Source organism: Schistocerca nitens, chromosome 2, assembly GCF_023898315.1.
Source record: "Schistocerca nitens isolate TAMUIC-IGC-003100 chromosome 2, iqSchNite1.1, whole genome shotgun sequence".
Classification (NCBI taxonomy): Eukaryota; Metazoa; Arthropoda; class Insecta; order Orthoptera; family Acrididae; genus Schistocerca; species Schistocerca nitens.
Genome location: NC_064615.1, coordinates 100509328 through 100524350, shown reverse-complemented (window position 1 = coordinate 100524350; position 15023 = coordinate 100509328).

Here is a 15023-nt window from a genome sequence, read left to right as displayed (position 1 = left end):
ACCATCCGGCGAAGGGGACTTGTTATTGAATTTCAGATCCACCGTCCCCGTGTGTGCAAGTACTATCCGCATGAACATCGCAACTGGAGAAAATTCAGTTTGTTCAGTCCATTCGGATTTAATCTAGTATAAACGGAGGTGATAAAAGTCAAAGGATAGCGACATGCACATATGCCGATGGCGAGAGTATCGCCTGCACAGATGTGTATGGGCAGTGCATTGGTAGAGCTGTCATTTGTACTCACTCGTTTATTTGATTCATCTGAAAAGGTTTCCGATGAAACGTTTACGATGTAATTACGGCCGCACGATGGGAATTAACACACTCTGAACGCGGAATGGTAGTCGGAACTAGACGCATGTGACACTCCATTTCGCAAATGGATAGGGAACACTGTATTCCGCGATCCACAGTGTCAAGACTATGCGGAGAGTACCACATTTAGGCATTACATCTCACCATGCAGTGGGCGACGGCCTTCCCTTAACGACTGAGAACAGCTGCGTATGCGTAGAGATGTCAGTGCAAAAAGCAAGCAACACTGAATGCAATAACGGAAAAAATCAATGTGGGACGTAAGGGGAACGTATCTATTACGACAACGCGGAGACATTTGGCGTTAAAGGACTATAGCAGCAGACGGCCGACGCGAGTGCATTTGTTAACAGCACGACCTCCTCTGGGCTAGTTGGACCCTAGACGCCTGGAAAACTGTGGCCTGAGCAGAAGAGTGCCGATTTCATTTACATCTACATCTACGTGATTACTCTGCTATTCACAATAAAGTGCCTGGCAGAGGGTTCAATGAACCACCTTCAAGCTGATTTTCTACTGTTCTACTCTCGAATGGCGCGAGCACTTAAATTTTACTCTGCGAGCTCTGATTTCTCTTATTTTATCGTGATGACCATTTCTCCCTACGCAGGTGGGTGATAACAGAATGTTTTCGCAGTCGGAGGAGAAAACTGATGATTGAAATTTAATGAGAAGATCACGTCACAACGAAAAATCCCTTTGTTTTAATGATTGCCATTCCAGTTCACGTATAATGTCTGTGGCACTATCTCCCCTACTTCGCAGTAATACAAAACGAGCTGCCCTTCTCTGTACTTTTTCAATGTCATCCGTCAGTCCCATCTGATGCGGATCCCACACCGCACAGCAATACTCCAGAATAGGGAGGACAAGCGTGGTGTAAGCAGTTCTTTGGTAGACCTGTTGCACCTAAGTGCTCTGCCAATGAATCGCAGTCTTTGGTTGACTCTACCCACAACATTATCTATGTTATCGTTCCAATTTAGGGTATTTGTAATAGTAATCCCTAACTATTTAGTTGAATTTACGGCCTTCAGATTTGTGTGACATATCGCGTAATTGAAATTTAGCGGATTTCTTTTAGTACTCATGTGAATAACTTCACACTTTTCTTTATTTAGGGTCTGTTGCCACTTTTAGCACCATACAGATATCTTACCTAAATCATTTTGCAGTTCGTTTTGGTCATTTGATGACTTTACAAGACGGTAAATGACAGCAGCATATGCAAACAATCTGTGACGGCTACTGAGATTGTCTCCTATGTCGTTAATATTGACCAGGAACAATAGAGGGCCTATAACACTTCCTTCGGGAACGCCGTATATTATTTCTGTTTTACTCGATGATTGTCCGTCTATATATATGAACTGTGACCTTTCTGACAGGAAATCACTAATCCAGTCGCATAACTGAGGCGATATTCCATAGGCACACAGTTTGGTTAGAAGGCCCTTGTGAGGAACGGTGTCGAAAGCCTTCTGGAAATCTAACAATAAGGAATCAATTTGACTACCCCTGACGATAACATTCATTACTTCATGAGTATAAAGAGCTAGTTGTGTTTCGCAAGAACGATATTTTCTGAATCCGTATTGACTACATGTCAATAAATCGTTTTCTTCGAGGTACTTCATAATGTTGGAATACAGTATATGTTCCAAAACCCTACTGCAAATCGACGTTAGTGATATGGGCCTGCAATTCAACGGATTACTCCTACTTTCCTTTTTGGGTATTGTTATTACTTGAGCAATTTTCCAGTCTGCAGGTATGGATCTTTCTGAGAGCGAGCCGTTGTATTTAGTTGCTAAATGTTGAGCTATTCAGTTGGTAAGGGTTGGTGGCAAGGTTCGAGTGTGGCGCAGGCCCCACTAAGCAATGGACCGAAGTTATCAACAAGATAATGTGCAAGCTAATGGTGGCTCCATGATGGAGTGGGCTGTATTTACATGGAGTGGACTGGACGTTGGGCTACTTTGAGACCATTGACAGCCATTCATGGCCTCCGTGTTCCCAAACTATGGTGTAATTTTGGTGGGTGCCAATACGTCATGTCACTGGGCCACAATTATTTGAGAAACGTTCTGGACACTTTGAGTGAATGATTTGGCCACCCATATCGCCCGGCATGAGTCCCATCGATCATTTATAGGACATAATCAAGAGGTCAGTTCGTTCACAAAATCCTGCACCTGCAACACTTTCACAATTACGTACGGCTAGGGAGTCAGCATGGCTCAGTATTTCTGCAGAGGAATTCCAACGACTTGTTGAGTCCATACCACCTTGAGTTGGTACACGGCGTCGGGCAAAAGGTTTCACACGGTATTAGGACACACCGCTGCGTGTATTGGTGTTGTCTGTCATCTTCCTGTGTGACTTCATGTTTGTCCGGTTGGATAACAATTATTACTAGGTTGGTTATTAAGCAAATTTTGTGAAGCTTTGGGACAATATCCTGCCTCGACGTAATCTAAATACGTCATATACAAATGTTAGAGCACTGTAGAAGGAAATAACAAATCGCAACTAATCTCAGGTCAGAGAAGCTAAGCCACTGTCCTCCATTGCTGATTCAAACGACGCAATATGCTGCGAAAATACGAAACGCACTCGCTAAGATCACGCGTCGGGCTCGGCCTCCACAGAGCAACATTTCTCGGCTGACCGGCAGCTGTTCGGTCTATTAGAGAGGACCCTGAATTACTAATTTTACCAGCAGACAAATGCAACCCTACCGTGTTAATCTCCCAAGGCCTATTATGTGAATAAGATGTATGATTAACTTGAGGATTCGACGTATAGTATATTACCAAAGAATCCGACGAACCGCGTAAAACGGACAACCACTTCTGAAGAAGAGCTCATTTATCTGAAGACACTACTAAAACACTTCATCCACTTGTGGCCGTTCTACCTAGATAATACGGATTGTCAAAGGTCCATGAAGATGGGTCCCTTACGCAGGACTGTTAGTAATTTGGGTGTGCCGACTTACAACTTGGCAAAATATTTAGCGTCAATGCTCAGCCCTCATGTGGGTAAATGTGAACATCGTATTTCCAATTCCATAGATTTTGTTCAACTCTTAAAGTCGCTCCCCCTTGGTCCCTCTGATTTACTTGTACGTTTCGATGTGGTGCCTCTTTTTACTCGGGTCCCCTCTTCAGGAGTTACTAATTTTAATTAATGAAAAACTAGATAGGGAAATGACGAAGCTCTGCAGGCACTTATTGACGTCTACTTATTTGCTATTCAATGACAAATATTTTGAACAGCCTGACGTGGTGGCTATGGGTTAGGGGTAGTGAGCGTCTTTGATTAGCAATTAGAACGTCATCGATCGCATTCGAAACCCGACATCGCTTAAATTTTGATTAATAATTAGCATTGGCGGCCGAAGACTTCCAGCATAAGAAGTCAACCTCATTCTGCCAAACAACCTTGTCAAAGATGGCGGAGGAGCGGACAGAGGTTCAGGCCACTCTCTTGTCGTTGGGGTGGGAAACTGCTCGTAAAGCCGGAAGAATCAGCAATCATCAGCGGCATGAGGATGTAGAAGGCAACGGAAACCACTGCATTGAAGACACGTAACATGTATCCACACGACAAGTGGCCTGTAACTGAAAAAGTGTCGTAACGATCTCACCATTGGCAAAAAATTATTCTGGAATAGTCCCCCGTTCGGAGCTCCAGCAGGGGGAAGCCAAGAGGGAAGTGACCATGAGAAAAAGATTGAATAACCAACCAAATGATAGCGGGGAATGTCAATAGCTTGAACGTGGTAGGGTAGCTAGAAAAACTGAAAAGGGAAATGGAAAGACTCAATCTAGTTATAGTAGGGGTTAGTGAAGTGAAATGGTTTTCTGGTCAGATGAGTATAGCGTAATATCAACAGCAGCAGAAAATGGTAGGATTCTTTATGAATCGATAGGTGGTCCAGAGAAAGTGTTACTGTGGACAGTTCAGTCATAGGGTTGTTCTTATCTGAATCGACAGCAAACCAGCACCGACAACGATAGCTCAGGTATACATACCGACGTCGCAAGCTGAAAATCGAGAGATAGAGAAAGTATATGAGGTTATTGAAATGGTAATACAGTACGTAAAAAGAGATAAAAATCTAATAGTCATGGGAGACTGGAATACAGTTGTAGGGGAGGAGTAGAAGAAAAGATTACAGGAGCACATTGGCTTCGGAATAAGAAAGCATAAAGAGGAATTGAGTTCTGTAATAAATTTCAGATAGTAATAGCGAATACTCTGCTCAAGAATCACAAGAGGAGGAGGTATACTTGGAAAAGGCCGGATGATACGGGCAATTTCAGTTAGATTATGTCATGGTCAGACATACTGGTTTGTAAGTCGTACCCAGGAGCCGATATAGACTCAGATTACAATTTAGTAGTGATGAGGAGTAGACATCAGTTTAAGAGATTAGTCAGAAAGAATCGATACGCAAAGATGGTGATGATGTTTGGTCTGTGGGGCGCTCAACTGCGCGGTAATCAGCGCCCATACAAATTCCCAACCTTAGCTCAGCCCAATCTCGCCACTTTCGTGAATGATGATGAAATAATGAGGACAACACAAATACCCGGTCATCTCGAGGCAGGTGAAAGTCCATGACCCCGCCGCGAATCGAACCTGGGACCCTGTGCTTTGGAAACGAGAACGCGACCACGAGACCATTAGCTGAGAAAGATACGCAAAGAAGTGGGACACAGAAGTACTAAGAGATGACTAGATATGTTGGAAGTTCTCTCAGGTTATAGATACAGCAATAAGGAACAGTTAAGTAGGCAGTAGAGTTGAAGAGGAATGGACGTCTCTAAAAAGGCAATCACAGATGTTGGAAACAAAAACGTAGCTACAAAGAAGGTAACTGCGAAGAAACCATGGGTAACGGAAGAAATACTTCAGCTGATCGATGACGGAAGGGTGTAGAAAATGTCCCGGGAAATTGAGAATACAGAAATACAGGTCGCTGAGGAATGAAATAAATAGAAAGTGCAGGGAAGCTATGACAAAATGGCTGATTGAAAAATGTGAAGAAATTGAAAAAGGGATTATTGACGGAAGGACAGACCCAGTATATAAGAAAGTCAAAATATCTTCGGAGAAATTAAAAGCAAGGGTGATAACATTAAGAGTGCAACGAGATTTTCACAGTTAAAGGCAGAAGAGAGAGCGGATAGGTGGAAAGAGTACATTGGAGGTCTCTGTGAGGGGGAGGATTTGTCTGAAACGATAGAAGAAGAAACAGCGGTCGATTAGAGGAGATAAGGGGTACAGTATTAGAATCAGAATTTGAAAGAGCTTTGGAGGACTTAAGACCAAATAAGGCAGAAGGGATAGATAACATTCTATCAGATTTTTGAAATTCATTGGATGAAGTGGCAACAAAACGACTATTCACGCTGGTGTGTAGAATGTATGAGTTTGGCGACATACCATCCGACTTTCAGAAAAATACTGTCCACATAGTTCCGAAGACGGCCAGAGCTGACAAGTGCGAGAATTATCGTACTATCCGCTTAACAACTCAAGCATCGAAATTTGTGACAAGAATAATATATAGAACAATGCAAAAAGAAATTGATAATGTTTTAGGTGATGATCAATTTGGCTTTAGGGAAGGTAAGGCGACCAGAGAGGCATTTCTGATGTTGCGGTTGATAATGGAAGCAAGACTAAAGGAAAATCAAGATACGTTCATAGGATCTGTCGACCTGAAAAAAAAGAAACGACAAAGTAAAATGTTACAAGATGTTCGAAATTCTGAGAAGAACAGGGGTAAGCTATAGGGAGAGACGGGTCATGTACAGTATGCACAAGAGCCACAAGGGAATAATAAGAATGGACGACCAAGAAAGAAATGCTCGGTTTAAAAAGGGTGTAAGATCGTGATGTAGTCTTTCGTCCCTACAGTTCAACCTGTACATCGAAGAAGCAATGATAAAAATAAAAGAAAGGTTCAGGAGTGGAATTAAAGTTCAAGGTGGAAAGGATATCAATGATAAGGTTTGCTGATGAAATTTCTATCCTGAGTGAAAGTGAAGAAGAATTATATGATCTGCTGAATGGAATAAACACTCAGAACACAATGTGGATTGATAGTAAATCGAAGAAATACGAAAGTAATGAGAAGTAGGAGATACGAGAACAGCGAGAAAACATCATGCTTGATGGTCACGAAGTGGATGTAGTTAAGGGATTCTACTATCTAGGCATCAAAATAACCAGTGGCGGAGCAAGGAGGACCAGCACTAGCAAAAAGGGCATTCCTCACCAACAGAAGTATCAAACATAGGCCTTAATTTGAGGAAGAAATTTCTGAGAGTGTATGTTTGGAACAGAGGATTGTATGGTAGGGAATCATGGACATTGGGAAAACGGGAACAGAAGAGAATTGAAGCATTTGAGATATGGTGTTACAGACGAATATTGGAAAATTAGGTCGACTGATGAGGTAAGGAATGAGGAGGTTCTGTGCAGTATCGGAGAGGAAAGGAATATGTGGAAAGGACTGACAAGAAGATGGGACAGGATGATAGGATAACTCTTAAGACATGAGGGAATGACTTCCTTGGTACTAGCGGGAGCTTAGAGAGCAAAAACTGTAGAGGACGATAGTAACTGGAATACATCCAGCAAATATTTGGGGACGTAGGGTTCAAGTGCACTCTGAGATGAAGATGTTGGCACATGAGAGGGATTTGTGGAGGGCCGTATCATACCAGTCAGATGACTGACGACTCACAAAGGAAGAAAAAAAGAAAAAGAAAGAAAGTGGAGTTCTCTCTTCCATCGGCACCTATTGTAGGACGTAGTAATGGTATAATACCTTCGTTAAACTCTGACGCATCGTTACATTACCCGTATTATTAAATGAAAAACAATAAAACTTTTAGTTAGCATAGTGGGACACAAACGGTCCAGTCACATTAACTTTACGATAGTGTTTGTTCGGCGCCAAGTGCAATATAAACTCACAGACAGCAGGTGGCAGCACTGGCAATGGAGGGAATAAGAAGCGTGTGCCACGCTAAAAGCACTGCAGTCGTTGTCGTAGCATGAAAACGGAACGATTTATCTAACGTTCAGAAGTGTGTGATCATTGGCTTTTGCGCCAAGAGTGCAAGCATTTATGAAATGGCTAAGTTTGTAAACTGTTGGAGTGCACTCATTGGTAGAGTACACCATGTATGGCCAGATAAAGACTCCGTCTTCAGGCCACACGTAGTCCATCGGGGCCATCCGACCGCCTTGTCATCCTCAGATGAGGATGCGGACAGGACGATCGTGTGGTCAGCACACCGCTCTCCCGGTCGTTATGATAGTTTTCTTTGACCGGAGCCGCTACTATTCGGTCGAGTAGCTCCTCAATTGGCATCACGAGGCTGAGTGCACCCCGAAAAATGGCAACAACGCATGGCGGGCCAGTTGGTCACCCATACAAGTGCCGGCCACGCCCGACAGCGCTTAACTTCGGTGATCTGACGGGAACCGGTGTATCCACTGCGGCAAGTGTGTGTGGCCAGATAGCACTATCCAAAATTGGCGCAGAGTCAACTATGGTGCGCCACAGGCCACAGACGACAGGGGTGGACGACAGCTGTCGAAGTGTGTACGGGCGAACAGACGTACAGCTGTTGAGCAACTAATAGTCCACATTAACCAAGGGGCTACCTACAAATGTTCAGCGAATATGGCTGCATATGGGGCACCTCAGCAGGTGCCTGGTTCACGCACCTACGCTAACTGCTGCTCATCGGGGGCGAAGGCTGGAGTTTTCATGCCAATACCGCAACTAGACGTCCACCGAATGGCGACAAGTATCCTTTTCTCGTGACTATCGCTTTATGCTCCATCAGACATATGGCTGTTGGCATGTACGGCGTAAAAGTCTGAAAGCAAAGATCCTGCAACAGTTATGGTCTGTCGAACGCTTTCGTGAATTTCTGTAGGTGATCTCGTCACTTTGAAAGACATTGGATCAACGTAAGTGTGTATCTATCTTTGGAAATCATGCCCAACCCTACATGCAGTTTGTTTTTCCTTGGTACGATGGCGTCTAACAGAATTAAAGTGCAACGTCTCACATAGCTTGCAATACAGGGCAATAGAGGGCAATGCTATTGCCACCCAGAATAACTCCGAAAGTATGCTAGGAACTGAAAAGTTTGTAGGACAAATGTTGCATGGGACAACGGGGCCATAATATGACATTGGTTTTTTTGTTGCTATGTGGGGTCGCGTCAGAGATATGAATGTCAACTTTGTTTTTTTTTTATTGTATGCTATAGTTTGGTACTTTTTTTCTGATAGCGGCTATTGAGACGATTCTAGTGATGTGTAACAATAAGGTCTTTGAAGGTCAACGATGGTCACAAAGGTGGCATGAACGTCCATTTACAAAAGTTGTTCGAACTGATGACAATTGGTATCAATGCAGTGCTGCGATCTTCTTATCATGGATTGAGTGGTATTCCTTATCACTTCGGTACTTATCGAAACACATGCTCTGACCATTCTCTCTCGTATATCGTGCAAATAGTAAATATTCGCCGAATACGGAGTATCCATTTAAAGTGCAATTGACATGTAAACACCATTCGATGGTTTCGCAATACAACACTAATAGGAACTGCAAGACTAGTATCGTCGAATCAAGCGAATGTGAATGATGTACTCCTTCGAAGAACAAGTCGATATGCTTCTCATTTACGGGGAATGCCAAAGAAATTCAGTGACAGCTAGAGACTTATAAGGTGAAACGTGTCCTCAACGTACTCACCCTACAGGTCGTACATTTAAATATGTGTATGATAAATTGAAAATAACTGGATCTTTAATGCATCGGAAACATATCCGGCAATGGAAAGTTACTACCGAGGAAACGGAAATTGCCACGGTCTTGTGTTAATTCGCGTCAAATCGCTAGAGAATCTGGCATGAGCCAGAGTAGTGTTGTTCGTGTTCTGCATCGCCATAAATAGCATCCTTACCATATCAGTCTCCATCAAGAATTAAGTGGTACTGATTGTATGCGTCGCATTGAATTCTGCCGATGGGCTTAACTCCAGATTCAGAGGGACGACACATCTATTAATTAGATTTTATTTACTGACGAGGCTACATTCACGAACCATGGAAATGTTAATTTGCATAACATGCATTACTGGGCAACTGAAAATCAATGTTGGAGCGGCAAGTTGCGCACCAAAAACAACGGTCGGTGAATGTGTGGTGTGGGATTCTGGAGGACAGAATTATAGGCCCCTGTTTCATCGAAGGAAATCTTAATGGTGGGAAGTACACCTCATTCGCGCAAGATATGTTAGGTCTGTTACTGGAAAAAATACCTTTAGGAACAAGGAACAGAATGTGGTGTCAAGACGATCGATGGGTGTCTGGCACATTTTTCGCTGATGGCCAGAAATGAGTTGCAAATTGTTGGGTTGGACGCGGAGGAGATGTGTCGTGGCCGACTTATTCGCCAGACTTGACGCCTCTGGATTTTTTATTTTATTTTATTTTTTGTTGTTGCGTGGATTCGTAAAAGACTCAACGGAGTTAAACCTGATCGAGAATCTATGGGATAACTACGATCGGACTGTTCGCTCTATGGATCCTTAACCGAGAAACCTAACGCACGGCATGGTGTGAGCATGGCTCCACAATCCTGTCTGTACCTTCCAGAAGATGTAAACTGAATGCGGAGAGGGGTAGATGGGAAAGGAACTGGAGGGGATCACTGCTACCAGTTGCATCGGGACGTCGGACCAGGAGTCGAACACGGAATTCCTGCTTACTAGGCAGGTGCGGTAACCACTGCGGCATCGTGGACACAGCGTTAACGAAACTGAGAGGACTACCTCGGCACGCCCCAAGGCCGATTCGCATTCTCACCGAGCAGCACCTATCCGTAGTCCCTGTCCAATTCCGCCATGTTCGCTGTCTGAGATTCCCACAGGAGGTCGGACGTATTTGTGCACACACACTAAGGAAGGTGGATCCATTGCCCAACTAGGCATACATATAGTCTGATTGGCCTATCTGGGCAATGGATCCACCTTCTTCTGCTGCCCACCCCATTCTGAACAGTAGATGAAATGGATTAAGAATCGTCACTCTGAGTTGAAAAAATGGGTTAATTGGTAGAGGAAAGTTAAGGACATGACAAAAGAGAAATGCCGTGTCAGATACAGTTGTAAATATGAGGCGAAACAAGCCCTGTATTATTGTTAAAAGGTACAGAGGCGAGCAAGTGTGCCGGGCCTTACCCCAGTTCATTGCTACCAGCGCCACTTCGTCGTAACGCGTTTGTACTTTGCATCCAAAGGTTTGCACCACAATCGAAGAGTGAAATTAAAAATTAAAATAACTTTTGCTAACTTTGTCAGTATGTGCTTCAGTATATTAACGTTAACACTGACAATTCTCAGGATGATCAAATCAATGTGTTTCGCTAAATATATTATTTAAAGAAAAATACAAGTGGCGCTAAATAATGGAGCTAGATAGCTAAAAACTGTCCAGAATGTGCAAATGTATATAACAATCAAACGTTACACGTCTCAACCTGATGAGAACAATATTTTGGTCAAAATAGAAATTTTTACCAAAATTTGAAGGCGACTCAGAAAGATGAAAGTTCGTGTGTAGTCTCAGTTTCAAATAAAAACCTTAATAGCGGCGACACTGTTAACCTACCTCTATTAGTTTTCATGTTATTTACTAAAACCTAAACTTGGAAAGAAAGCGTCCCTGCTCATAATAGATTAATTATCGTTTATATTTACTGTAGAAAGTTCTAGTTACAGTACTGTGTTACATTGATAAATAATACAGCTGTATCAAGTTTCAAGACTTTATTACAAATAACAATCATTACAAGAAATCTTAAACATTGGTTCCGTTCTAAAAATTCTAGCCTGAAAAGATTAAATGCAGTCGAGCTAAGTCATTTCCAGAAACTAAAACAAAGTTTAATCATGAAAATACGGCGAAGAACTAAAGAAACTGGTACAACTACAATGAAATGAATACCCCTAACTGCATACAGGCGTTGATATAAGTCAACGGGGACAGTTGAAAATGTGTGCCCCGAACGGGAATCGAACCTGGGATCTCCTACTTACATAGCAGACACTCTATCCATCTTTTTTTCGATATAGTTCATTGCGTTTGGTCTGGGTGGACGTCACAAGACATCCATTCAAGTTGATCGTTGATTCCTTGACTCAGGTTTTTTTATTGCAGAGAGCACGCAGCCCTCTGACCGAACACGCAGCAAGTCTAATTTGTTTGGTTCAAATGGCTCTGAGCACTATGGGACTTAACATCTCAGGTCATCAGTCCTCTAGAACTTAGAACTACTTAAACCTAACTAACCTAAGGACATCACACACATCCATGCCCGAGGCAGGATTCGAACCTGCGACCGTAGCAGTCGCTAGGTTCCGGACTGAAGCGCCTAGAACCGCTCGGCCACCGCGGCCTGCATCCATCTGAGCCACCGAGGACACAGACGATAGTGCGACTGCAGGGACTTATCGCTGGCACGCCTCCCGTGAGACCCACATTACCAGCTTATTGTCCCTCACTATATTCATAGTGCCTCTGCCCGTTATACTAATTACTTGCGACTTTTTGCCGATTATCGTAAGAGTTCGGTCACTGTACATCTGCACAGAAGAAGATGGTCAAATGGTCACTGTCCAAAAGAACAGCTACCATCTTCATATATATTGGTACAACTGCCTAATATCGTGTAGGGCCTCCGCGACGACGCAGGATGGACTCGACCAATGTCTGAAGCAATATCTGAAGTAGTGTTGGAGGAAAATGACACCATGAGTCCTGCAGAGCTGCCCATAAATCAGTAAGAGTACGAGGGGTGGAGATCTCTTCTAAGCAGCACGCTAAATAATGGTCATATTGGGGAGCTTGGTGACCTGAAGAAGTGTTTAAACACAGAAGAGTGTTCCTGGAGCCACTCTGAAAAAATTATGAACTTTTGGGGTGCCGCATTGTTCTTCTGGAATTGTCAAGTCCGTCGGAATGCACAATGGACATGAATGGATGCAGGTCCTTCGTGTCACCTGGCAGAAGACGTTTCAGGGGTCCCATATCACTCCAACTGGACACGCTCCACACCAGTACAGAGCCTCCACCAGCTTGAACAGTCCCCTGCTGACATGCAGGTTTATGGGTTCATGAGGTTGTCTCCTTTCCGAATGGCTCGCAAGCTGACTCTTGTTGGTGGCCCAGCACTCAAGTGTGCAGGAATTTGTCACGTTCAACGATTCTCTTCTTTCATCGTTGGTCTCGTTTTTGCAGGATCTTTTTCGGGTAGCAGCAATGTCGGAGATCTGATGTTTTACAAGGTTCCTAATATTCAGGGAAAACCCGTGGAATGGTCGTACGGGAAAAATCAATTCTTCATCACTACCTCGGAGATGCGGTGTCCCATCGCTCATGCGCCGTCTGTAGCACCACGTTCAGACTCACTTAAATCTTGATAACCTGCCATTGTAGTAGCAGTAGCCTATCTAACAACTGCGCCATACACTTGTCTTTTATAGGCGCTGCCGACTGCAACGACATATTCTGCCTGTTTACATACGAAGGGCTTATTCCAGTAGTGGTACAAGTCCATTACCTCCGCTTTTCTGCCTATAATGCTTCTGAAATTAATGATCCAAACAAACAGAAAGAAAGGTTCATCTCTATCAGGAAGCCATATGCTTGAATACTTCTGGTATCTCCACTGCAGATTTTTCAGGGCTTATTTAACTTTAGGACTCTGTATCTCAAAATGAACAAAAATGGACTTGTACCACTATTGAAATAAGCCCTTCATATCCCTGTATTTGATTACGCATACCTATACCAGTTTCTTTGGCGTTTCAGTGTATAAGGAGATTATTAATTGTTAAGCGACAGAGATTTTAATTAATACCTGTCCGAGAAATACTTACGGTGTTTGAGAGCAGATGTTCTGTTTGGCGGTCCGCTGCGCTCATACATAAATAAGGCCAGAGAGGCAGCTGGAAGAGGCACTTCGCACCGAGATATCCATCTGTCCGCGTCAGTCAAACGCCAGCGTGCGCTGTGCCTCTGGTGACATCACAGTCAGGCAGCTATCAAAAGCGTTTTCGGTAAAAGTAGGAAGTGAACTCGCGATGACTGTACACCGTCCTGGATCGCTTGGATTTTATGGAAATAGCTGTTTGCGTTCCACCCGCAATGTTTACAAAACCTCCTGGAAAGTGGGCAGATTATTTGCCACTTTTATAGGGAGCAATTAACCTCTGGCGATTAGAAGTCAGAGTGATAGACCATTTTGTCTGTAACTTTCCGTAGAGGTCGCCTCTGAGCTGTTAGTAGTGCTGGTTCCGATAGGGAGATTATTACCATTATCAGGAATATTATGATATTCTTGTGCGTATAAACTTTTGCTGAATACATCGATTAGTTAAAAAGCAAAACTTGTGTTGATAATCATTGTTCCTGATCACGCTGAATAGATAGCGAGTAGGAACTTTAAGTAATGTGGACTTGCAGACTGGAAACTGTGGTCAGTATGTTCTCCATCGCTTTCTGGCTGACCGCAAGAAAAGTTTTCAGGCTCTTGTAATCGGTTAAGGTAGTTATAAAACACGGAATACAGTGTAAGTGTCTTGTCACATTAACGACATAACATAAAAGTAAAGACCAGCTAGTTTAATTCTCAGTGAAGAGAAACATGGTGCATTGAGGTAACTTGTGTGTAAAATGATATCTGGTGCCATAAATCAAATGAAAGAAGAAAGATAATACTGAAAAAAGTGATCTTAGATATTTATTACATTTTTTCAACGGAGTCATGCGACATATAGTACCAAAGTAACCAGAAACACCATCACAAGTTAACCAAAGTACAAAGTAATTACTTTACAGGATTAATTCTATACTTATCTCTACGAAGGACAACGCCTTATGGTAATCTGGATATAGATAATTTGTTTATATGGTGCGGATATGATAATTATCTTTCATGTGTAGTTAAATTCAATTGAGGAGAGTAATCTTGGCCGCTTGCGCCGCTTGACACAAATTTCGCGACGTGCCGCTTAGCGAATTTAATTGGAAACGTTTACGGACGGATGGCGATTAGTTCTATGCCCTGCTACACGATGAAATTAATAATAAAAAATAAATTTGCCAGCCTCTCTTCGAACCACGAGTCACGGTTAAACTTCACACTTCTCCCTGCAGGAGTCCAGCTACATTCAGGAAGACTCCGTGATCCGACTACATCGCTTGCAATTCCTGCACCTCCTCCATCTGGCTCCTAGTAATTTTCGCCGATAATCTCCGCATTCCAACGTTAGCAATGGAAGAAGTCGCGCAGCAACATGACTCTCAAATTTCACTGAAACGAATATAATCTATTAGTTCCTATTAAAACTGTCAGAGTCAGCCTCCGTCGCTAAAGCACCAGCATGCAGCTAGTTACTGCCTCTGCGACTTGATGTGAGGACTCTTCCCACCAAACACAGGCATGCTCACCCAGATGCAAAACTCGTCTAGAAAAGCGGAAAGTACCTAATGTGGCGTTATATTTGTGTCGGCTCGATGCTGATGGTTGTCCCAGTCAGGTCGATATGGAACAGTGTCCGTCTATCGCGAACACTCCGACCTGGAACTGTTA